This window comes from Durio zibethinus, chromosome 13 (assembly GCF_047325235.1).
Source record: "Durio zibethinus cultivar Kanyao isolate XHJ-2024 chromosome 13, ASM4732523v1, whole genome shotgun sequence".
NCBI lineage: Eukaryota > Viridiplantae > Streptophyta > Magnoliopsida > Malvales > Malvaceae > Durio > Durio zibethinus.
In genome coordinates, this window is record NC_143174.1 from 12,428,452 (window position 1) to 12,454,016 (window position 25,565).

The window sequence follows — 25,565 nt, forward strand, 5'->3', positions numbered from 1 at the left end:
AATCTTGGGCTTTCCTTTATCCTTGAAACTTAATAGGTTAGCTTTGATTGAACCTTACACCTTATGTTTGAAGGCAAGTCAATTTTCTATCTAATGGCCCATATTTTCGAAGTGATAATCACACCTAGCATCAACATCAAACCACTTAGGATAGGAGTTTTTTATAGCTCTAAAGGAACTCATGCAATCAAATGGTTTTTGAGGAGTTGTGGGAATAGCTTAGTGTAAGTCACAAGGATTGGATCAATGATGGCTCTCTCTTTCTTTTTACTCAAAGAGTTTTTGGGTTAAGCAATTGTTAGACTTACAAGTGCGGGTCTTAGAATAGAATTAGGTGTCTATGCCTGATGGTTCATTGGGAAACTTGGCTACTGGATGGGCTAATAAGTGCTAGGGTTTTAGAAAGCATTGTTCAATATTTGGAAATAGTGTGGCCATGTCCCAATCTATGGGGGTTGAATGGGAAAAAGTCTTGTTTGGGATGCCAGAAAAAGTTCACAAAGAATGATTGGTTGGGGATAAAGATTTGGGTATGAGCCAATTTAAGGAGTCTATGTGAAGTTAAAAGGACCTATCCCATCTGCTTCCTTTTAACTTGGTATTTTTTTGGGCCATCAAATGCATTAACATGACTTAGATAAGCATCAATACTATAAGAGGCTTTTTGATCCGAACACAATGATTATTTAATAAACAAACAAACTGAAAGTGATGAGGACTTTTGAAACCTAGTTGCTTCAATATTTTCCATTAAATTAATAAGTTGCATTTTTACTTCTCGCAGGTTATGCCCAAATTCTTCTTAATTTAGTTCCAAGGCTTGAATCTGCATTTCTAATTGATCACCCATATCTTCTAAATTGCTACCCCAAATAAAACAAAAGAATGCTATGTTATGATATGATGAATGCATTACATGAAAGATGATGATTTATGAATAAGTGAAATGCATGAAATAAATGAAAAATAATTGCAATCCTACTAATGTTAACATGATTCATTTAAAAAGTAAGTAACAAACAAGAATAGAGCTAAAATCTAATATAAAGAAAGAAAAAGACAAAACAAGTTAGTGCATAACTCACGTATAACAAAAGGTATGTGACCAAATTTTGGGTTATTTCTACAAAAGGGAAGGACATGGCTCTACCTATGGGTTAAGTCAATTATGCTTGCTATACGCATGTTTTTATTCATAATCTAAAGATTTTCAAATTAATCCTTACACATTGTCTATGACAAACTAGTAAGGCACTCAAATCTTCACCTATCACAGGCTACCAACGAAAAGGATTCAATTTTAGTAGGAGTATTTCACTAGCCATTATAGAGATTATCATCTCATGAGAGTATAGATACTTTACTCCCTCCTAAGACAGAAAGAGCCAGGTGTAGAACCCATGTAATGCATATACATGTGATAGTGTGTATGAACAAACACATAAATCTTTATTCACAATTTTCCCAAGTCCTAGAAAGAATAAACAAAATAATAATAAAGTTAGTAAATGTAACAAAAAAATCAATAATTTAAGTCCAATCAAACCAAAAGTGAGGATAGTTTAAAATTAATTAATTGCCTAACTCTTTATTTCCTCAACAGAGTCGTTAAACTGTCATAACTATAAGTCCATAAATCTACCATTAGACATAACCTAAGGAATCGTAACCAATCTTGACTGTTAAGGTGTGATTGGCCATTTAAATGAAACTATCTCTTTGAGGAAATCCTGAACTTGACTAAAGGTTTATATAAGAATAGGTTGTTTTTAAGCTTCATAACTAAGTTTAAGAGTTCGATTACATATGGAGAAGGTTATAGTATCCCCATACACCCGTCCAAAAGACATTACCATTTCATTTCAAATTATCCTAATGATCTTTGGTTTTAATGGTCTTCAACTAAATTTTAATGTTTAACTATTGAAAATAATTTCTAAGATTTTTTCATCAATCTGGCAGAACTCCTATAAATACTTCATCACCTCAAGAGTAGTCAAGAATCCTATTCATTTTTTTAACAGACTTCGTCATCAAAAAAACTTATTTATTTATTTTTGTTAGATTTTCTTTTATTGAAACTATATCTAATTCTTCCACCATTTGGATCGAAATCTCATTTAAAAATTTCTTAAATAATCATCCATTTGCATTATTAAGAATTTTATCCTTATAATTTATTCTTTATTTTTGGTAAGATTTATTTCTAATTTTTATTGTATTAAGATATATCTAAATTTTTCACCATTTAGGTTAAATTTAGCAATATCTTTCTTATAAATTAAACTACTACTACTACTACTACTACTACTACTACTACTACTACTACTACTACTATTATTATTATTTTCTAATTTTTAGAATAAAAATAAAATGCCAATTATTATTTGAAATCTCATCCAAAATTTTCCACCATTTGGGTTGAATTTGGAAAAAAAATTTACCTAAAAATCTCTTAGAAATTTAATCATTTATGATTTTCTTAAGATTTTATCATTGGATAATTGTCATGTACTTTCAATAAAATTTATAAGTTATATATATATATATATTTGGTTTAGAAATGAACTCAATTACCTTTATTGCAATTTTGTCTAAATTATTTCATAATTCGGGTTAAATTTAAAGAAATTCACCACTTACAGATTTCTTAAAAAATTTACTATTTAAAATTTTTAAGAATCTCATCATAAAATAATTATCAATTCAATCCTAAAATTTTATTAAATTTATTTAGATTTTTTAAAATAAATACTAATTATTGTTATTAAAACCTTATCTAAATTTTTTACATTTTTGGTCAAATTTAAAAAAATCTCTCACTTAAAAATTTTATAGAAATTATCCATTTGTAACTGCTAACAATTCCATCTTCGAATAATTATTTTTTATTGTCGTAATTTTATTAAAGTTTTATTTTCACATTTATTAAATTATTACAACTTAGAATAACCTCCCATAAATATTTTCCTAAAAAACATAATATATCAAAAATATATAAATAAAATGAAACAAAATAAAGAGAAAAGAACAAAAACAAACAAAAAATAATATAAAATTCATAAAAATAAATAAATAAAATGAAATTAAAAACAACAAATTCATAAAAATAAAAAATGAAAATGAAAAACAAAAGCAAACATGTTGAACAGGTAGGGTCGCAACAGGTTGGCACATGGATCCTAACAAGTCAATGCGTGAATCTTGTAAAATTTTAAAGGTTAAAACGACGTCGTTTAGCTATTGTATAAATAGCCTAATTTCTTCTTTTCTTCCTCAGATCACATTTTCTCTTTCTCTTTTCTTTACTTCTCTCTTTACATGATTTCTGGTCGTTAGTTTCAACCCAAGTTCATAAAAAAAACTCAATGATTTTCTAGAAATATGGTTAAAAAAATTCAAATTTCACTGAAAAGTCACCAAAAACTACAAAATTCACCAAAAACCTCATCGAAAAATTCAAAGTTTGGTTGAAAAACTAAAGCTTTTTTCAAAATTTTATAGAAATATTAAAAAAAATCCAAAATTTCAATCTAATACTTTTGATTTCCTAGATCTTTCAATTACACTAATCCCTTCCAATTAAAACTAAATCAATTTCCAAAAACAAATTTCTCTTAATTCAGAACCCCACTACCAGACCAATGTTTTTCTCTCGATTGTTTCCATGATTGCTATCTAATTGTTTTTATGTGTTTTCTATGTAAAATACTGACTTATTTATAAAGAAAGATCATAAGAGTTTCAACTCACTTAAGATTAGATTTTTTTAACCTAAAGATTATCACTAAAGTAATTCTAATCCCAAATTGCTTCTAATGAAGGCAAAATCCTCACCAACATTAGCCAAATTTCAAACTTCAAAATTTTCAATTTTTATTTTTTGAAATAATAAGATAATTTAAAGATAAACAAAATCAACAACAAATTAAATTTATAAAATAATAAAATAACAAAAATTAAAACAAATAATAATAATAATAATAATAATAATAATAATAATAAAAGAATAAAATAAAATGAATAAGATAAATATATATACAAATAAATGCAATAAAAGTAAAAACATAAAATAATAATAAATATAAATAAATAAATAAAAATTAAACAATTGAATTTGAAACAAATCTAAACCTAACCGATTTGAACTTCAAAGTAAATAAAATGTTTACTATACAAAAAGATGGAGTTATTGATGAATAAAAAAACCTTCTATTGGGCATTTCAAAGCTAACATAGTAATGAAACTTCGTTATTGAACTAGATGGTGCCTTTAACCATTTACCGAGGAAAAAAAAATTTAACTACAGAGCCAAAAACTAGCTTTTGCCAGTGGATGGTAAGAATATTGGCTAAGTTTTACCACATTATGCTTTTCTCTTGCTTCTCATACAGCATTAGCTCATTTTTTCTCATATTAAATCTAGACTAACTAGGAAGAAAGTCACCCCTCAAAAAAGAAGGAAATAGAAATGTACTCCCTATGCCAATCATGGGCTCTTAATCAAAGCTAAGAGTAAGAGGAATGTCGAAGTTAGCTCATTCCTATATATCTTATTGACCCTCTAAACAAGCATAGCAGCTGCCTCTTTCTATTCATTTAATGGATTTAATTCAGTGAGCTCACTTTTTAAAGCTTCTCTCTAGATTTACAGTTAGCTCATTGTCTTTGATTCCTTCTCAACAACAACCAATAAGTCAAATTTTGATGACCCACCAACCTTCTTGGGGGTAACCCATTCAGTTACCCAACTGGAATAATCCAGATACAATTGCGTTGAATTTGTTCACAAGCATGGTCTTTTCAAATAGATGGTAAGGAGTAATGAAAATAAATGATTTAGGGGTTGAAAGAATGCTGAGAAATGACATAAAAATAGGTACATAACAAATGACCCAAACAGAAAGCTCAGCCTCTAGTATAAACATGGTTAGAGGAAGAATTATGCAAAACAATATAAAAGAATAGAAGGTATTAGAAAAGTGAGGTCCAACCCCATAGGTTATTTGACTATTCAAAGGCTATGGGCCTTGTGTTTTTAGGCATCTTTAAGACATAATAAAAGGTGAGGGCTGGGTTTTAGTGAAAAAAAGAGAAGAAACAGAGAAGGCGTTGAAGAGAATAAAAGCAAAGCCAAAAAATACAAAAAGAAAAGAAAAAAAAGAGAGTTGGTTGAACAGAAGTCAATCTATGATCCGATTGAGCTAAATCAACAAGTTTATGATTTAGAGTTCTATATTTTGAATAATGAAGATAGGCTTTGAAGCTCTCTATCAACAAATCTAGTGTGTATTTGTTGAGTCACCTATTTGATGAGATTTTTTTAATTATCTCTTTAGTTATTGATTAGCTCTAGTTTTAGCTAGAGAAGAACTTTGTATATCCATTATTTAATAGTAAAGATTTTTTTCTGGTGGTATATGATTTTTTCCTCTACACTAGAGGGTTTTCCACATAAATCTTGTTATCTTTATTTTTCTTGCTTTATTTATTGTTGATTTTTGTCTGTTACTATAGGTTTATTATGATATATTACTTCATGTTATTATGTTTATTGCTTCAAACCTAACAAATGGTATCAAAGCGATAATTATTTTGAGACATTGATACAAAAGTAGCCCAAGAGAGGGTGATACATGCTCCATGAGAAAATTAATAGTATCAAATTATTCAATTTGAAAGCTTATGATGAAAGATTATTTATATTACAAAAATTTGTATGAGTTGGTATTGGGTGATTCGGCTAAACCAACAGATATAAAAGATGAAAGTTACAAGAAGTTGGACAGAACAATACTGGTTATAATAAAAAAATGGGTTGATATCAGTATGTTTTATCATGTAGCGCAGGAGACAGATGCCCACATTGTTTGAAAAAACTTAGCAGTACTGTATGAGAGAAAAGTAGGTATGAATAAAGTTATGCTTGTTAAAAAGCTTGCAACTTTATAGTACATGGATGGATGATTGATTATAGAGCACTGAAGTGTTTTTCAAGATATATTTAATCAGATGACTACTATGGAGCTTAAGATGGATGAGAAAATGAAGGTGTTATTTTTTTTTTTGGTTCTTTACCAGATAGCTAGAATACTCTAGTTATAACTATTCTTAATTCAGCTTCTAATTACAAAATGACATTGAAGATGGTAAAGGATAGTACACTTAATAAAAAAGCAAGGCAAAAAGATTCAAACTCTAAAAATCAAGCTCTGGTCATAAAAAATAAAGATAGAAACATCAATGATGTTAGAACTTAAAAGGCCATAGTAAGTCTAAACATAGATCCAAGTCTAGAGATAAAGTGAAGTGTTTCTGTTGTGGTAAAGCAGGTCACATAAAATGATACTACAAAATCTTAAAGCAAGAGCAAAAAGATGAGAAAGGTAAGAGTTCAGATAATGACATGTTGTAGTAGTGAATTCAAATAATGATTCAGTTATTTTGATTTGTACACATGATTATTGTAATCATGTTGGTGATCTTAGCATTAAGTGGATAGTTGACATAGTAGAGGCATATCATTGTGTTCCTAAAAGGGAATTATTTACAACTTACAAAGTAAGAGACTTTCATTGCACTAAGATAAGAAATAAGAGTGTGTCATAGATTATTTGGATTAGTGATATTGTTGTACAAACAAGTATGAGCTACATGTTGACTTTAAGGGATGTCAAACACATTCTTGATATGAAAATGAATTTGCTTGCTATTAATGTCCTTGATAAAGAAGGGTATGGGAGTCGACAAAAGAATAGGCAGTGAAAGCTTCTCAAAGGATCTATGGTAGTTACAAGGGAAAAACTATACTGTACAACGTACAAGACATGGATGCAATTGAACGAAAATAGATAAATGCTATTAAGGATGATGGTTCAATAAACTTATGGTACAAAAGGTTGACACACATGATCGAGAAGGGGTTACAAGTTTTGATAAGGTAGTCTCTCATTTTTTTGACCAAAAGAATGTCTCTCGATTCATATGATCATTGTTTGTTTGGTAAACATCATAGAGTTTCTTTTCGTAAGAGTTCTTAGAGAAAAAAATATATTGAAATTGATTTATTCTGACATATGTGGTCCTATTGAGGTTAAGTCATTAGATAGTCGAAGGTATTTTATTACTTTTATTGATAAGGCTTCACGTAAGACTTGGGTGTATATGTTGAAAAATAAAAGCTAAGTATTATAGTATTTTCAAAAATTTTATGCCATGATAGAAAAGATGACAAGACTACCCTTAAAGTGTATTCAAACTGATAATGGTAGGGAATACACATCCAAAGACTTTGAAGAGTATTATTTAAAGCATGGGATCAAGCATAAAATGACAGAACCTGAAACACTGTAACATAATGGTGTAGCTAAAAGGATAAACCATACCATTGTGAAAAAAGTCAAATGTATGTTAAGGATAGCAAAATTACTAAAGCCATTCTTGGGTGAAGTAGTCAACACAGCTTGTTATTTACTTAACAGATCACCATCAGTTCCTTTGAGCTTTGACATTTTAAAAAGAGTGTGGACAGGTAAAGATGCTTCATACTCTCACTTAAAAGTTTTTAGGTATAAAGCATTCATACACATGCCGAAAGAGTAGAGGTTAAAGCTTGACGATAAAGCCATACAATATGTGTTTGTAAGATATAGTGATTTGAAATTTCGCTATAGGGTATGGGATCCAGTAAAGAGAAAAACAGTCAAAAGCAGAGATGTGGTCTTCCATGAAAAAGAAACTATAACAGACCTTGAGAAAAATGAAAAGATTACATGACTTACTATTGAATGTGATATTTCAACACCGATAGGGGTTCCACAAGAAAGAGCCATAAATGGTGAAAATAAGTAAAAAATAAAACTTAAAGATATGAAGAAGCCAGCCACAGTTAGTGATGAGCCAGATGCAATCAATTTTTAGCAAAAAGAGTTACCTTCAACATTAGATGGTGTAGAATTTCAGCCTAGGAGATCTACTAGAAAGCATAGGCCATTTACCAAATATCCAAATTCAAATTTTATTTTAGTTACTAGTGAGGGGGAGCTAGAGAGCTTCCAAGATATACAGGCTACTCCAGATAGAGAGTATTGATTAAAAGTAATGAAAAAAGAGATAAAGTCATTATGAAAGAGGATACTTATGATCTTGTTAAACTTTCAAAAGGAAGGAGGTCATTTAAAAATAAATAGGTGTTCAAGTTAAAAAAGGATGGTGACAAGCTTGTGAAGTACAAAGCTTGATTGGTGGTGAAAGATTTTTTTTAGAAACGAGGCATCGATTTTGATAGAATCTTCTCTCCAGTTGTGAAGATGAGTTTCATTCAAGTGGTATTGGGATTAGCAGCTAGTTTGAATCTTGAGCTTGAGCAACTTGATGTCAAGACTACATTCTTGCATGGTGACTTATAAGAAGATATTTATATGAATCAGCCTGAGGGTTTTGAAGTGAAAGAGAAAGAGCACTTAGTTTGCAAACTAAAAAAAAACTTGTATGGCTTGAAACAAGCTCCATGATAGTGGTACAAAAAGTTTGATTCTTTTATGGTGAGCTATAGCTATAAAAGAATGGTAGTGAATCCTTATGTGTATGTTAAAAAAATTTTTGATGGTAACTTCATTATTCTCTTATTATATGTTGATGATATGTTAATTGTAGGACAAGATGCTGGTATGGTTCGTAAGTTGAAATAACAATTATCTAAATTCTTTGACATAAAGGATTTAGGTCTAGGAAAACAGATTATTGGTATGGACATTATTCGAAATAGAAGAGCTAAAAAACTATGGTTGTTACAGAAAAATAGATTCAATATGTAACATACTAAATCAATTAGTAGTCACTTACCAACCATTTTCATCTGAGTAAGAAATCTTATCCGGTGACTAAGGAAAAGTAACTAGCTATGTCTAGTATTCCTTATTCTTTTGCAGTCGATTTTTTTATGTATTTTATGGTTTGCACATGGCTTGACATTGCTCATACAGTTGATGTAGTGAGCAGATTTCTTTCTAATCCAAGAAAGGTTTACTTGGAAGCAATAAAATGGATTTTCAAATATTTGATGGATACTTCAAAAATGTGTTTGAATTATGGAGTTTCACAACCAATTCTAGAAAAGTTTACTGATGCTGACATAGTAAGTGATCTTGATGGTAGGAAATTTACTTCAGGATATTTGTTCACTTTTACAGGAAGAACTGTATCTTGGCAATCTAAGTTGTAAAAATGTGTTGCCTTGTCAACTATAGAGACTAAATATATTGTAGCAACTGAAACAAGTCAAGAAATGCTTTGGATGAAACATTTTTTCTTGAATTAGGGTTGAATCAAAAAGAGTATATGATGTTCTGTGATAGCTAGAGAACTTTAGATTTGAGTAAAAATGTCATGTACCATTCTAGAATGAAGCACATTGATGTTAAATATCACTGGTTATGTTCAGTGATTAAGGAACTATAGATGTTATTGAAAAAAGTCCATACTGATGAAATATAGCAAATATGACTAAAACAATTCTTAAAGAAAAGCTTGAGCTCTATAGTAACTTTGCCGGAATGGGTAGCCAGAATGGGTTCCTTAGCCAATGTATATTCTAAATAAAACTGATATGGTGATGAATCTCTTTTTAATGAGACGGGAAGGGGAGATTGTTAGGAAAGTAAGGTCCAGCCTCATGGGTTATTTAACTATTCAAAGGCCATGGGCCTTGTGTTTTTAGGCTTCCTTAACAGAGCCCTACATAATAAAAAATGAGGGCTAGTTTTTGGCGAAAAAAGGGGAGAAACAAAGGAAGCGTCAAAGAGAGAAAAAGCAAAGCCAGAAAATAGAGAAAAAAGAGAGAAAGGAGAGTTGGTTGAATGGAAGTCAATCTGCGGTTTGATTGAGCTAAATCAGTAAGTTTATGATTCAGAATTTTACATTCTAAATGGTGAAGATTGGGTTTGAAGCTCTCTAGAAATAAATCCATAGTGTATTTACTGAGTCACCTATTTGGTGAAACTTTTTCAATTGTCTCTTTAGTTGTTAATTAGCTCTAGTTTTAGCTAGAAAATAATTTGTATATCCATTATTTGATAGTGAAGATTTTTTTTTTGTGGTCTCTGATTTTTTCCTCTATACTAAAAGGTTTTTCACGTAAATTTTGATGTATTTTATTTTTTTATATTATTAATTATTAATTATTATCTATTACTGTAAATTTATTATAATATATTACTTTTGTATTATTATATTTATTACTTCAAGTCCAATAAAAGAAAATGATAAGTTTCCTCGAAAGAATAGCAGTATAAAATTTGCTCTCTTCCATATTGCTATCTGCATAATTACAGCATTAAAGGTACTTCAGTATACTGTTAATAAACCACAACCGTCAGAGATTAGAAGTGGCGTAATAATGTACCTTGGAAGTTGTGACTGCTGGAAGGCATAAGCGGAAAAGGTGCATGGGTCATGAATGCCAGGGATGTTGATGCTTCCTGTAAGTGTCATAAGACTCTGGGACTTCATAAAGGACCTAAAAATTTTACACAGTAACTGGCCATTGTCAGGACATTCTATGAATCTTCCATCACAAAAATCTTTAACTAAGCACCTTCTTTTTTCATTTCATTTTCCACCAAGGGTTAGGCGCTTAATTTTGATCATTTGTACCTATCATTCTTAAACTGAAAATTTTTACTGATCAACAGACTGATCTAGATTAACTAAATGTACATATAGAATGTTGCATGTATCTTACTCTTGATCTACGTTAAACCATTAATCAGTTTTGCCAAATCGGTGAAAGTATGATATGCAACGGCCAAAATAAGAAAATAGAAAATTAAATGAAAGTCAATTCAAGCAAAAAGAAATCAAAGTAGCGTAAAATAAGGGTGCATTTACATCATTAAGGAAGATGAATTTCCAACCATTGAGATGTGCACGAACAGCTATGTCCATGTCCTCTGCAGTTGTCCTTTCAAGCCAGCCTCCAGATTCCTCAAGAGCTTTAATTCTCCAAACGCTAGCAGTCCCATTAAAACCAAAGAAATTTAAAAATGCACCATTAACTTGCTGTTCAACTTCAAAGTGGAAACATAAATTAATGTTCTGGAGACGAGTCAACAAATTCTCACCCTTGTTCATAAAAGTCCATCTAGCCTGCACTAACCCTAACTCAGGATTGTCCTGCAAGACAAGGGAGACATACATGGTAAAAGCCTGATCATAAGCTGATCTTATGCAAGGAACTTAAACAAAAATGATTCTGGTTTGTTTCTCCTCACCTGGAAGTGTGCCACAGTTTGCTTTAGAAAATCTGGGTTAGGTTGGAAATCAGCATCAAATATTGCTACAAACTCATACGCCGTACATACCCGCAGCCCGTCGCAGAACTAAGATTCTCAGCCTTGTAACCAGTTCTTACCATGCGTTGTCAATAAATTATGTTGACACCCCTTTGGTTCCATGTAGCAACTTATGCTTTAATTAAATACTGGATGCTTTCTTCATCAGAATCATCAAGAACCTGAATCAATAATCGATTCTTTGGCCAATCAAGTTGGCAGACAGCAGAGATAGACTTCTCATATACCTGGACGAGGACAGTGAAGAAAGCTATCAACATTAGGAAAAATCAACACAATATGCCTAATATTACTATATTCCACTCTTGGATGTCCTTGTCAGCAAGCTAAATATTATCTATCACGGGAACTTATTTGCTATTCCATTAGTAAGCTAGCCTGAAATAATAGCTATTTAGAATTATCATAATGGTTTTAGGACTGTTAAATGAATTTGGAAAACAAAAGAAATAGAGTCGTCATTGATTTTTTTTTACTAGATATGATTGATCACCTATTAAAATTTATATTTTTAATAAATTTTTAAAATTAATTAAAATTTATTAAAAATATAATTTTTTGGTCTGCAAAAAACAGTTTGGGATCAGAAGTTGGTTACACATAAGGAAGGATTAACATCCCCACAGTACCGGTTTAACATGAAACCAATTAATTATATGTTATCTTTTAATAATAGCTAAAATTATTTTAATTTTGGCATTTAAAAATTAATTTCCTTAATTTTCTTTGAAAACCTATTTTTATTTTTTTGCAAGCTTGACAAATAAATAAGAACCGTATATCGAGAAATTCCTAAAAATTTCAATACTCTGGTGATATTAAAAAGAACCATTTTACCTAAGAAATTTTTAAGATTCGCTACTTGAAATTCTCAAAAATCCTATCCTCGATAGTTCATATTTATTTTCATAAAATATGATATCTGCAATTTTAAAAACAAATAGTATTTTCTAAAAAAAAAAACTCATTTTAATGACATTTATAAAAAGTGAGAAATCTTTTATCAAAAATTAATCTAAATGCTCTAATACATTGGAGGCATTTTAGATAGATTTTCTTACCTAAAAATTCATAAAGAATCAATACTCGGATTTCTTTAGGATCTCATCCTTGAAAATTTTTTATTTTTTTAATTATTAAAAGTCATGTAATCATATAATTATCTACAAATATATTTATTTTTTAAAAGCACACTTTTATTTTTTATAAAACAAACTGTTCAAATTAAAAAAAAAATGATTATAAAATGAAAATTCTTCATATTGAAAAAAACTTCTAAATATTCCAATACTTTGACAATTTTTAGAAGATTTTTCTCACTTAAGGAATTCTCAAGAATCATTACTTGAATTTTTCGAAGTCCCATCATTAAAAATTTTTATTTGCATTTAAAACCATATAATGTAGACAATAAAGTAGAATATGCATACAAAAAATATAACACTTATTATGTTCTAATCTTCTTTAATTATTTTCCGATCATTACTAACACCTTTGAAGGGAACAAAGTAAATAAAAAATTTTATTGAAAATTTTCCTAGATACCCTGATACTTTGGTGGTATTTTAGAAAAAATTTTGCATATAGGAATTTCTTAGGAATCTTTACTCGAACTTTTTTGAAATCTTATCCTCGAAAATTTTTATTCACTTTGTTCTTTTTAATTAATTATTTTTTCTAATTTTTAAACTTTGATTATGCCAATTTTATTGCTAAAAGAGTCATTACACATTATTATTATCATCTGTCAAAACTTCAAAAAAAAAAATAAATAAAACTTTTTTATTGGATATTTTTCCAAATACTCCATTACTTTGGTAGTATTTTTTAGAAAAATATCCTCACCTAGATATTTTAGAGAATCACTACTCGAATTTCTCTAAAATATCATCCTTGGAAATTTCATTCAATTTATTATTAATAAATGAAGAACAAATTTGCATTTAAAATAAATTAAGGTGCAAAAAACTAAATTGCATAAAAATCAAAGTGAACATAGAAATTTAACCAAACTAGCAATGAAAGGAAAATGCATGGGATTTAAATTATAATCATATTTGAAACAACATTAGAGAAATAAAATGATGATATAAAACATACATGAAAATTAGCCTTATTATAAAATTGCAGCATCTTTTCAAAACTTTGTAAAGTTGTTAACAATCCAAACAGGAAGAATAAGACAAGATTTTGAGCTAGGTGAAACAATACTATTAACAAGTGAAAAAAACAAAAATAGAAAAAGAAATTCTAACTTTCCCATAAGTCTTCATCAAACCATAAAGACTAGTAGATTCAATAAATATCTAAAAATTAATGACCACGTACAACATAGCATTAAACAAATCAACTTGAAAATGTATTGACCATAAGTTCCATGAAGTCAAGCCAAAGATGCACATAGCATGTAAAAAAGAAAAAAGCCAATTCAGTCAATACTAAGCTATATAAATGAAAACACTGTAGTAGCTAAAAACAACAAAAAAAAAAAAGTAATTGAAATCATGCTGCATGAATAAACAATGAAAGTCAACTTGAAACCTTTTTTACCTTGGCTTGCTTATTCTCTTCCCATTTCAGCAACTTTCTCTCTATTCTTTCTGGTAGCTTTTTCTTTTTTCTTCCTTCAGTAGCTTCTTCTCCGACCTTTTTTTTTTTTAGCAACCCTCTCTTTTTCTTTCTTTTTTCTCATCCTTCACACTTTTCCTATTATGTTGTCTCCTCTTTTTTTTTTTTTAGTAACTTCTTTTTCATCCCTTTTTTTACGTATTTGGCTCTTTTCTTTCTAGTCTTTCCTTTCACTTTTTTACATTGGCTTTTTTTTTCTCTAGCCCATCATTCTTTTCCTTTTACATTGGTTTTTTTCTTTTCTCCAGCCCTTCCTTTTTTTTTTACATTGGCTACTTCTTTTTTAGCCTTTCTTAATTTCTTCAGTTTGCCTCATTTTATGAACCCTTCTTAACCAGCAGACTCATCTTTACCAACCACTCTTTTTTTTTTAGCTATTTCTTTCCTATTTTTCTTTTTTTTTTTCGTTCAGCTATTTCATTCCTCTTCTTTTTGTTTTATGTTGGCTCCTTTCTTTTTCAGCCTTTTAGCCCTCTTCCAACCTCATTTTATTTTACGTTGTCTCTCTCCTTCCAACCTTTTTTTTTACGTGTTTGGCACATTTTTAGCCAACACTCCATTTTTTCCAACTCTTTCTAGTCTCCTTAAAAGTCAGCCACCTCAAAAAAAAATCTCATTTTTGATGAATATAGATCCTAGGATGAGATTTCATCCAAAGGTCAAAGCTTGTCTTTTTATTCTTTTTAAGGAATCACCTTTAGCCATTGGATTAAGATCAATAAAAGATCTAATGGTTCACATTATTCATTGCAAATGTTAGAATTGTATTCCCTTCAAACACATAAAAGACCATTTTACCCCTAGTGTAAATTTTTTGATATTTAGGTCATTTTCTTAGAAATCAATGTTTCCATGCTCATTTTTGAGATTTTAAAACACCAACAATTATGAAATATTATAAAATTGAGATCTAAAAAGTTTCATGAAAATCTAAGCTTGGGAAAGTAAAATTATAAAAATACCTTTATATGCATATTTTGGTAACTTCACACTTTTCGAGTTATTGCTATCATTTCAAAATGCACCAAAAATCATGAAATATTAAAATCTGAGCTCAGAAAGGTCAAATTACGAAAATATCTTTATAAGGGTATTTTCATAATTTCACACTTTTCGAGGTACGAATGTGATTTTAAATGCATCAAAAATCATAAAATATTATAAAATTAAGATCTAAAAAGTTTTATAAAAATTTGAACTCATGAAGGTCAAATTATGAAAACATCCCTTATAACAGTATTTTGCTAAATTTGTATTTCCCCAATGCAAAAAAAAAATGTAGCATTTTAAAAATCACCAAATTTGATTTTAAACCATATTAATTTCAATTAGACTTTGAACTCTAAAGATTAACACCAATTCTATTCATTTTGATCAAATTTTGTGTAAGTTTGATTTGATTTGACTTTGAGGTTTACCTATTTTATTTATTCTTTACTTTCCATACATTCACATGAAAAAATATCATCAATATAAATCCTATGTGAAAAAGTTTGACAATAATCATATGGGTCTTTTTTTGCTTTATTTATTAGGCCTAAATATTGATGCATTTTATGGGCTCTTTAAGAGGCCTTTTTACAATCTTCAAATAGACTTTGTTCAACTATACTAAAATGCTTCGGATAAAATTTGATGTTTACAACTACCTTCTTTGCATATTTTTAAGAATAAAAAATAATGCAAAGATATAGACAATAATTTTATCTAGATGATGATTTTGAAATTTTTGTTTTGTTTTTTGTTTTTTTTTTTTTTGTAAATTAATAAACTAAACAAATTTAAGCAAAACTCAATAACTTTCGAAAATAAAACAAGAGATCATGCCCAGAGGTCTTACAAATCTCAACATCTTTGAATGCTTCTCTCAATTAGAGCATTGAAACTTTAAAAATTTTAAATGATTCATCTGAAGGTCTTGGAGATTATGTTTGAAGGTCTTACAAATCTCGACATCTTTGAATGCTCCTCTCAATAAAAGGCATTAAAACTTTGAAAATTTAAAATGGTTTGCCCGGAGGTCTTAGAGATTATGCCTAGAGGTCTTACAAATCTCAATATCTTTGAATGCTTATCCTAATAAGAGTCATTGAAACTTTCAAAATTTAAAATCTTTTGCTCAGAGGTCTTAAAAATTATCTGGGTGCCAACTTAACCGGACTTAAGTTTTATCTTGTACCATACCTCATCTTTTTCATTTTTTCAACAATCTATCTACTTTTTGTAGATCATTTTTCTTTTAACATTTCAAACCTTTTTGATATTTTGATATCTTGTCAAACTATTTTTTCTCATTTTTCATGATAAACTTTTTTCTCTCTCTCTCTCTATTTTTTCTGTTTTTCTAATATTTACAAAGTTTACAAACACAATTCTGATACAAAATGTCTATTTCCATCAAATGATGCAAATGCAAATGTCGATGTGAATGCAAATGTCAATTTGAATGCTTGATACAAATACAAATGAATTTTTCACGATGCAAATGACAATGTTCCTTTCATGTAAATGCCCCTACAAATACCCTTTTTTTTTCAAGATGCAAAAACCATGATGCAAATGCAAATTTCTTTCTTATGGTGTGAATGCAAATGTCTTATACAAGTGCAAATGCAAGTGATGCAAATGCAAATGTCTTTCTTGTTATATAGATGTAAGTGATGTAAATGTAATTTTTTTTTTTTGTGATGTAGATGTGAATGCAAATGTCTTTCTCATGATACACATGCAAGTGTAAATACAAGTGATACAAATGCGAATGTCTTTTTTGTGATGTAGATGCAAGTGATGCAAATATGAATGTAAGTGTCTTTCTAATGATACACACGCAAGTGCGAATGCAAATGATGTAAATACGAATGTCTTTTTTTTATGCAGATGCAAGTGATACAAATATAAATGCCTTTTTTTGTGATGTAGAGCTAAAATAAATGTCTTTCTCATTATGCACATGCAAGTACAAATACAAGTGATGCAAATGCAAATGTTTTTTTTTTTTATGCAGATACAAGTGATGAAAATGTAAATTTCTTTCTTTTTTTTTGTGATATAGATCTAAATGCAAATGTCTTTCTCATGATGCATATACAAGTGTGAATGTAAATGATGTAAATGCGAATGTCCTTTTTTTATGATATAGACACAAGTGATGCAAATACAAATATCTTTTTTTTGTGATGCAAATGCAAGTGATGTAAATGCGAATGCAAATGTCTTACTTATGAGGCACACGTAAATATGAATGCAAGTGATGCAAATGAAAATATCCTTTTTTGTGATGTAGCATGTAAATTAAATGTCTTTTGCAGTTGATGCAAATTCAAAGACTTTTTTTTATTTCATTCATTTTTTTCAAAAAAAAAATTGTTCAAAATTTCAAGGTTCACTCTTCACCAAAAACGATCTTAATATCTTGTACAAAAATGCTCAACTAATTTTCAAACTTTTACAAGGTAATCATAAAATTGTCCCACATAAAGTGTTTTCATAATCAATGAGAAAAATTTAAGACACATAACTTTCAAATCTCTTGTAAATTGCTTATTACTATTTGGAATGCTTATGGATGGCATGATTGGCAATTCAATTTTTTCATTGGTGGGCATATTTCAAAGAAAGCTCGATGATTACCATTTGGGATGATTTATAATTCAAAATTTTCATTGATAGGCATATTTCAAAGAAGGCTCAATAAGGGTTGTAAAGATTTCTCTTGGGCTCACAAAAGAGATAATTTTTCTAAAACACTTTTCTTTTATTGAAAATATGATACTTCAATGTGCATCAAAACTAATCAATATTTTTTTACGAAGATTTAGGAAGAGAATAGGGCTAGCTTTGCAAAATCTTTAATGGGTACTGATCCTTTAAAAGGTTTTGCATTGTGACTTTTTGTTTTGGATAAAAGCTTGGAACTCTAAAATTCTTTTAGGGTCTCAAGAATGGTTGTAGCTCTAAATTGCCTTTTCTGGATTTTCACCTTAGAGCTATATTTTTTTAACAATGAAGAACTTGGTAAAATCTTCAAGGATATAACTCTTCAATTCAAGTGTCCACATTTGATCAGAATGGACTTTTCAAGGTACGTAATGTAGGCCAAGGTTTGGGGTTCTAAAAAAATGGATAAATAGGTTCAAAATATATTATTCACGGTAATTAGGCCAAGGATCATACGGAGTATTCTCTGGAAAAAAAGCCATGTGTCTATCTTTCTTTGCTCTTTTTTCTTCTTTTTCTTTTTTTAGCACACCATGCACTTAAAAAATTCAAAACTAATCTGAAAGAGGAAAAGAATTTTTTTAAAAGGGGTTAATGATCCAAATAGGAAATTATATAATAAGTGGGGATTCAAAAGATTCATGATCATTTTTTTAAGAGAAACTCTTTAATTTTAAGCCTTTATACTTAATCTAATATGGACATTTCAAAGGTTGTAACATAAGTTAAGGTTCATCATTGTCAAAGAAAATGATTGAATGGCCTAAAACAAGTATTTAAAGGTATTTAAAACTAAGGATCATTTTTTCGTTTGAGGATACACTTTGAAGTCTATTTTTTTTTTCGCTTTCCACCTATTTTATTCTTCTTTTCCTTTCATTTAATTTTTCATTTCTTTTTTTTAGCTTTTTTTTAGCTAAGTGGATATAAAACTTATTATGAACTTTCATATTTGAGCATTTACCCTAACATATGGGATTCCATTCGAACATCCCTATTCTTAACCCTTAAATGTGTTCTTTTTTGCCTGCCAGTGTGGAAACTGATCCTTAGTTAGGGTTTATCTTGAAATAATTCAATCAAGCTCAAGGGGTAACAAAGGATAAATTTCTATATTTTTGAAAAGATAATGAAAGACAGCCACTTATTATTTCAAGTATAAAAACTTAAATTGAAGAGGAGTTCTCTTTAAGAAAATGATCTCGAAGAAAAGTTTTCATTTCCACAGTTTCTTTTGTTATTTTTTTTGCTATTTTTTCTTTATCTCTTTTCCAAACTTTGAATTTTTATGACTTTATTGGACTTTGTTTGAATTTCTTAAGTGCATGATGTCACAACCATTTTTTTATTTCTTTATATTTCTTTTCTTTTTTTTTGGTTTTTTTTTTGGACATTTGACTCCATCTTTAGCAGTCAACTTCTTGAATTCTATTTTGAAGCTTTATTCACTTTTTGCTTCGGACTTTCATTTTCGAAGTGTATGTTAGATGTTTTCAATATCAGACACTTTTTTCAAGTTGAGCTTTTGAAGATATTTTTATTTTACCCCTTAATGTAAGAAAATCCATGATCAAGGTTTATTGTAGGAACAATAAATTTAATAGGCTCAAAGAAGTAATAAGTGGATAATTTTTCTATAAACAAAGGATAGAGAAAGATGGCCATTCATCATTTCAAACACGATCACTTGGTTAAAAGAAAATTTTATTTGGAGAAATAAATAAAAAACACCTTTTTGTTTTTGTTTTCATTCTTTTTTTTGTTATTTTTTTATAGGTTTTTTATTTTTATTTTTTACAACCATCAATCATTTTTGTGTGATTGATGCCCCATCTTGTTTTCCTACTCAAGGTTCTTATGAAGGCAAAAATCAAATCATATGAATGTCCAAAATTTGATTGCAAAATTCACAAAAAGGTTCATTTTGGTTTCAAATTGTCTAGCATTTTGGTAAAATGAAGGAAAAAGGTATTAAGGCATGAAACAAATTGCCTTAGGCAAGAAGTAATTTTGCTTCTTTTTGTCACTGTGCCTTAAGACATGAAACAACGGTTCAAGCATTTTTTGTGTTTATTTCATCGAAAGAATTTAGATGGTTCAATCATATTCACAAGATATGATACACAATGAATTACCAATTAAAATTTTCAAAGAGTATCTTGCTTGGTTTTCGAAATCCAAAATAACTTTAAAAAATGATCTCTTTTGTTCATTGCCCAAGAAATGATCATGCTTTCAATATATCAAATGATAACAAGGTTCATAAGTGAAAATTCATATCCCTTAAAAGATTAATATTAGTGAGTAAAATTATTCAAAAGGATTGAAACATAGGAGTGGTCAAGGAAAAAGTGTAATGATATTGGATGAGGTTTTATATATATATATATATAATAATCACCAATTACTTTAACATTCTCACCAAAAAAAATGTAAATTTCCCTTTTAAAAAGCCTATATTTTTTATTTGATCTTGAAAACTATTTTATAGGGGACTTTATTGCAAATCATCACATTTGTTTTTTGTGAAATGCTTTTCATTTTATGATTTTGAAAACTAATTATGTGGGACTGTTATTCAAACAAATGCTTAGAGATAAAATTTCATTGAAAGCATTCATTTCTTCCAAAATAAAGCTAACAAGATTAATTTAAATAAAACTTAAGGACACATGCACATGTCATGCACAAAAGGTTAAAGGTTCAAAAGAAAACCATTTTATCTTAATCTTTCAACATGTAAAACTTTCTTCCATATTTCAACTCTTCATATTTTGTAACTGGACAGAATTGAATTCCATTGTTCCATCAGTTCTAGAGCCAGAATACCACTCTTGATAAGATCTTCAACCCTTTCCTTTAGTTGTTTGCATTTTTTAGTTGGATAGCCAATTATACCCATAAGATAATCATACTTGCCATTAAGATCATAACTCTTTGCTAATTGATTAGGTGTTATTTTTAGAGGCACAGGAGTGATGTATTGACCTTCTATTAGCAAAAATAAAAGACGAGAAATAAGGATTGGAAGTTTTTCTTATTTATTTCTTTTTTTTTATTTTTTCCTTGGTCATGTGTTAGGCTTAAACGTAGGGATAGGATTGCGAGTGGTCATTTAGGAATGGAGATTTGCTAAAAAACTTAGATACTGGCTTGGCAGTAGAGATATGGGCTTTGATGAGTACTACTTATAACTAGAAAATAGGGTTGATGAAAAGGATAAGCATTACCTAGAATGAAGTTCTTAGGTAGATGCCCCTTAAGTGTGACTACTTGTACCTCCCCTTTGTTTTTTCTAATGTACTTTCCTTTTCAATATCAATTGCATCATTCAACTTAATTTTACCATTCTTGACTACATTTTCTATCATTTCCTTGGTAATCACATGTCAGCAAAGTCTTTGGAGATATTCCCAATCATTCTTTCGTAATAGGGAGTATTCAGGGAATTAACAAATATAATAAGAATTTCTTTCTCTGACAGAAATGGTTGTACTCAGGCTATCATGTCTCTCCATTTATGTGCATATTTCTTAAAAGTTTCATTGGTTCTCTTTTTCATATTTTACAGTGACAACCTATCAAAAGCCATGTCTAATACATGCTTGTATTGCGCTAAGAAGGCCATAGCCAAATCATTCCAAGAGCAAATCTTACTTCGATCTAGCTGGGCATACCACTTTGTTGTAGACCCAATGAAACTATCTTGAAAGCAATGGATCAACAACTTATCATCATAAGCGTGGTCTATCCTCTTTTGGCAATACATGGTAATGTGTGTTGAACGGCATTTTGTTCCATTATACTTCTCAAAATATAGGATTTTAAATTTTGACAGAATGACAAGATCAAGCACTAGACTAAACTCATTGGCATCAATGCTCTCATAGATATCATGGCCTTTAATTGCCTTCAGTCTCTCTTCCAACAGACCATCTTTATCCTTTATCACCATTTTTCCTTATGGATCTAGCACCTTTTTTATTTACTCCCATTCTTTTGGATTATCTAAATTAGGCACATTAATGGAGTCATAAGGAGTAGGCTTAGGATTTACATTTATCCGAACTGGAGCCAACTTGGCAGAAGTATCAATATAAGGTTAATGAGTTGCTGAAGGTGCTTGTGACATATGAGGGTCTTGAACATATAGATATGTGAACCCAAGTAGACACAATGGTGCTTCAACTGTTGTTTCCTTTTTTGTCCCATGTGTTTCAACAATTCTTTTCCCTTTTGTCAAAGCTGCCAACATTTGTCTTAATTCTGCCAACTATCTATCCATATTATGTTGTATTCCTATAACTATTTCCTTGGTCTCTCTTTAGGCCTTTTCAATTTTGTCCATCTGAGTTGCGTTTTGATTTTCCATAATTCTAGTAAAGCTCAAGTATTGTAAGTGTATAGATTTATCTTGTTTCCTAGGATGCGTTATCCTAAAATCTTTTATTTTCTGCCAAAAGTAAAAAATGCATGGTATGAATTATATTTTCAAAAATATCCTTTTGCTTCTAAGGTTTGACAAAAGTATATTCACAATTATCATCCATTAGCCTTAGCTGACATGAGAAACAATGAATTCAAACAAATAATGCATGATATGCAAGTCAAAATTTATTATTATTAAAGGAGCCTAAATTCCCTCATATATTCAAATCGGGTTATGTAAAGACATTCTTCCACCTCAAAAGTTTGGTGAAAGTGTATTTACAACCATCACTCTTTTTCACGAACTCCTTTAGGTGTATTATTAAAATGAAATGTAAACAAAGATGTTCATTCATTTCCAAAAGTTTCAAGTTTACACATCATGAACTATCCTAGGACTAGGGCCAAAAAGTGTTAGACTTGTTCTTACTCTCCCTTATCTCTAAAAAAATCCAAAAACAATTGACCATAATTTCTAGGAAGTACAATCCTTTGCTTTAAAACTTCTACTTTTTATTCATCATCTTGGGTAGTTTGACTACCACCTACAACATTGCTAGCTATCTCAACATGGATCAATGAAGGATTCCTATAAAATTCTGGCTTCATTTCGACATTAAAACCTAAATATTCAACTTTTCTTAGTCTCTGTACCCTATGGTTCAAAATCACGCAGTCTTCCAAAAAATGGCTCACGACATCAAAATGGTATTCAAATCGGGCAATGGGATCATACCATTTGGGAAAAGATGGTTTGCAGGGTTCAACAGGGATAAAAGCAATGAGGAAGTTTTCTAGCAGCAATGGATATAACTCTATGTAGGACATCAGTATTGGATAGATAGGGCTTTTTCTTTTACTGTTGCAAGAGTTTTTCTATTATATGTTTAGTTTGCTTTACTAAAAAAAATAGTAGTATAGTTGGTCTTAAAGTGAATTAAAAGAATGGTGATGGGATAGCATCTTGAACAAGTGGTTGTGAAATGTGAGGTGGTGGACATGAATTCAAGTGTAGAATTCTCGATGGTTGTATAAAGTTTGGGGGCCTAATCCTAGGTGCTTTAAGAAGAGATCGAAAACAGTCATGAGAAGAATTTAGGTGTAAGTTTGGAATTGGAATGGTTGGTGAGGGTTGTTTGAAACTAAGTAACTCTGTATTGAACATCATGCTTTTGAGTTAAATCATTTGTGTGGCCAATTCACTCATTCCTTTCTTAAGCTTGCCCAAACTTTGGTCACTATTTGCATCACCCAATGCCTTAGTATACTCGAGAAAAGTGTTAGAACTAACAGGAGCCAGTTTATCTTAATTTAATGGAATTGAAAGTGACAACAAGCCGTAAAGAGTAACAAACTCAACCCCACCACTACCTTTAACCATTTATATTAATTGAGCCATCTGTTGTTTTATCTCTCAAAACTCGAGCCAAAATTCCTCTTAATTAAACTCCAATGCACTAATCCTTGCTTCCAATTGCTCTCTTATTTTCACCATTTTGATTCCCACTAAGACAGTCATTTTATTTCAAGACTTAGACCCAAAAATTCTATATTATGACCCTTATTGGATGAATGCCTCAAAAACAATGACACACAGAACATGTTTATGAATACATGAATATGATTACTAAAATGTCATGAAAAGCATATATGCCTAAGACAATGGATTTTTATTTGTTCAAGGACCCAAATGATAAAAATTTCATCAATGAATGTGTATGCAAAAAATGTAGTGTTCTGTTGTAGGGATGGTGGGATGTGAGATGCAATGCATGTTTTATAAAACCCTACCATTCATGATTCCATGAAATAAAATGACATACTTGTATAGGTGATGAGATGTATACCTATAACATATTTGTATAAAATGCATGAACCTACTGTGTGCATGAGATATGTCTATATGGAATGCAATCCATGTGTTGTATTCACCTAATGAGGCTGACACTGCCTTAAGATATATAATAAGACATAGTGCATCACTACCTATTAAGATGTGCATGGGAGGCATGTATCATTTATCAACACGTGCATAAAATGGGATGCATATACTATCTATTGATGTGGATGGGATGCAATGCATGTATTATCTTATTATGATGTGGTCAGATAAGATGCAAATACTATCTATTAGGATGTATGGGATAGGGTGTATATACTATTCGATTTTTTTTTTACATGATGAAAAAATGTATGTAACAGATCAAATGAAAATATGAAAGACAAAACAATATTCAAATTTAAAATTATTTCTTTTTAAAAAAAGAAAAAAAAAATTCAAAAACTTACAATTTTTATTTGGACAATAAACAAAAAAAAATTTAAGAAAAACCTTTATTTTTTATTTTTTATTTTTGATAGCGCTAAAAAATTTCTTCATTTTATTTTAAAACATTTCTAAAAATGCAAATTTTGGATAACCATAAAATGAATGAACTTTATGTTAAAAGATACTTTTTTTTTCTTTTAAAAAAATGCTTTTTTTCTTTTTCAAAATTTTAATTTTACCCATGCCATTGTTGTTTTACACTATTTTAGTTTTATTTACACCATTCATACACCCAAATACAAATTGTATTAGAATGTTTCTTTATGCCCTAATCAAGTAATTTTCTACAAAAAGGATTGGCATGGCTCTACCTAAGGTTGGTCCCCTAACGCTCACAATATGCTGAGTGAGAATTTATACATCTAAAAGGTTCTAAAGTTGTTCATTATTGGCATCCATATAGGACTAGTAAGGCACCCCAATCCTCACCCATTATAGGCTATGAATAAAAAGGGGTTCAATCTGAGTGAGAGTATTTCGCTTGTCATTGCAGAGGTTATCACCTCATGAGAACATAGATATTTTACTCCTTCTTAAAATGTTTAGAGCCCGGGTATAGAGCTCATACATGATATGAAATATGTCAATGTATGTGTGAGAGAAAACAACATTACAATCTTTATCCTACATGCCCCACAATTTATTGAGAACAACATATACATAAAATAAATAATGAACAAATGACATAATTAAAATGAAATGCATGTAAATTTTTTATTATAATTGTTATTTAAAAACAAAATCAAAATCAAGAAAATTAATGTTAAATACCAACTAATACCATTAAATTAAAAGATAACACATAATTAATTTTTTACTTGACTCTCTAGAAAAAGATGTCTCCAGTGGAGTCGCCAAGCTATCATAACTGTTTTAGAGACTACTAGACGTATTTGGAAAACAAAAAAAATGGAGTTGCCACAAATCTTTTTTGGCTATATGTGATTGGTCACTTATTAAAACGTATATTTTTAATAAAATTTTAAAAATAATTAAAATTTATTAAAAAGATAACTTTTGTGGTCTACAAAAAATAGTTTCGATAGTTGGTTACGCATAAGGAAGGATTAGCACCCCTACAATGCCCGTTTAAAACGGTACCAATTAATTA

The 25,565-nt window shown here is 29.7% G+C and overlaps 1 pseudogene; it reads right to left on the reverse strand.

The window, feature by feature from the left end:
- Nucleotides 1-10,310: 10,310 nt before the first annotated feature.
- Nucleotides 10,311-21,652, reverse strand: LOC111303991 (putative xyloglucan glycosyltransferase 5; annotated as a pseudogene).
- Nucleotides 21,653-25,565: the final 3,913 nt, after the last annotated feature.